The sequence below is a fragment of the Rhagoletis pomonella genome, unplaced genomic scaffold (assembly GCF_013731165.1).
Source record: "Rhagoletis pomonella isolate Grant_MI unplaced genomic scaffold, Rhpom_1.0 Rhpom_scaffold_00007, whole genome shotgun sequence".
Lineage (NCBI taxonomy): Eukaryota > Metazoa > Arthropoda > Insecta > Diptera > Tephritidae > Rhagoletis > Rhagoletis pomonella.
Genome location: NW_023458561.1, coordinates 37,836,597 through 37,837,922, shown reverse-complemented (window position 1 = coordinate 37,837,922; position 1,326 = coordinate 37,836,597). Strand labels below are relative to the sequence as shown.

Here is a 1,326-nt window from a genome sequence, read left to right as displayed (position 1 = left end):
CTTGGTTTGTCAAACCGCTTGTGTGGTGTATTTCGCTCTTAAGTAACCAATTTTATTGAGCACTTCTAGCAGACCGATTTCCTTTTTTTTGCCGGCTGGGATTTATAAGTTCCAGCCAATAGTAAATTTACCGAATTGTTTATCACTACGGCCATAAAACTTCTAATCCCCTTCACGCATGCTGTCGAATACTTACTTATTGTAAATTCAAAGTTTCAGCAAATCTTATCATTTTGAAGCACTGACGCTATTTATCATATATGTACATAAGTATGTATGTATGTACATAAATAGGTATGAGTTCAAACTTTTGTGATGTCACCAGCATGCAATCCCATGTCTAAATTTTTTTTATTTTGAAAGCAAAATATATTTAGAGGTCCCTCAAAGCGCTTAAACAACTTAATGGTACAGAATTCTTGAAAATCAATTTTTCGATCGGAAAACTCTGGTTCTTTTCAGAATACTTTCAATAGCAATACCCAATTCTTTATTTAACCATTTTTTAATACTATTGTATTGTGGAGGTTTTGGTGGACCCTTAAAATATAGTTACTATGAAAAAATTGTTAGATAAATAATTGGGTATTATTACTGGGAATCTCCTGAAAAGAGTGAGAGTTTTCCGATCGAAGAATCTTGATTTTCAAGAATGCTATACCATTTCTACGAAAAGTATTTTTTCCGATATGAAATACATTGAAAACTTTGAGCGCTTTGAGCGACCTCTAAATATATTAGGATTTCAAAAAAAGGGTATATTTTTCGGTATAGAACAACCCTGGGGGTGAGAGCATAAAAATTCCAATTTTACTTTTTGGACCACCCTAATGTACATATGTCAAGACGATTGTTTAACTCACTGTCCACTGATAAGCAAACAGCCAGATTATTTGGTTTCTAGCAGCTACAATCTCAGCAGACAAACCACCAATCGCCACGACCACAAATAACAGTCAACATTAAAAACGTGAAGATCAAACAACGTCGGCCTTTTGATAATTAATTTCAAATAAGTATGGTTTGGCTAAAACGAGTTTTGTGGTTTTTTGGCATAGTTTGTGGGCTCGCGGCTATGGTCGCTTATAAGCGCATAGACACCATATTCGAATGTGAACCGCCAGAGATATCACTTCAGCAATGGTGGGGTGATGAAGACCCGCCCAAAGACTGGGCAGCCTATTTGGAAAATTCATCATCGGTGATTGGTAATAATTTAAAGTTTTCAGATGCGGTAAGCAAGAGTTAATAACAATTACATATAGACACAAACTAATGTTTTCCACTTCCTTGACTAAATATGCAGACTATTGAGGATTTACGTAA

The 1,326-nt window shown here is 35.2% G+C and overlaps 1 protein-coding gene across 1 annotated transcript in view; it reads left to right on the top strand.

The window, feature by feature from the left end:
* LOC118743699 (juvenile hormone epoxide hydrolase 2) overlaps nt 1-1,326 on the top strand; it is a 6,470-nt gene that overhangs the window by 613 nt on the left and 4,531 nt on the right. The window lies entirely within an intron of this gene.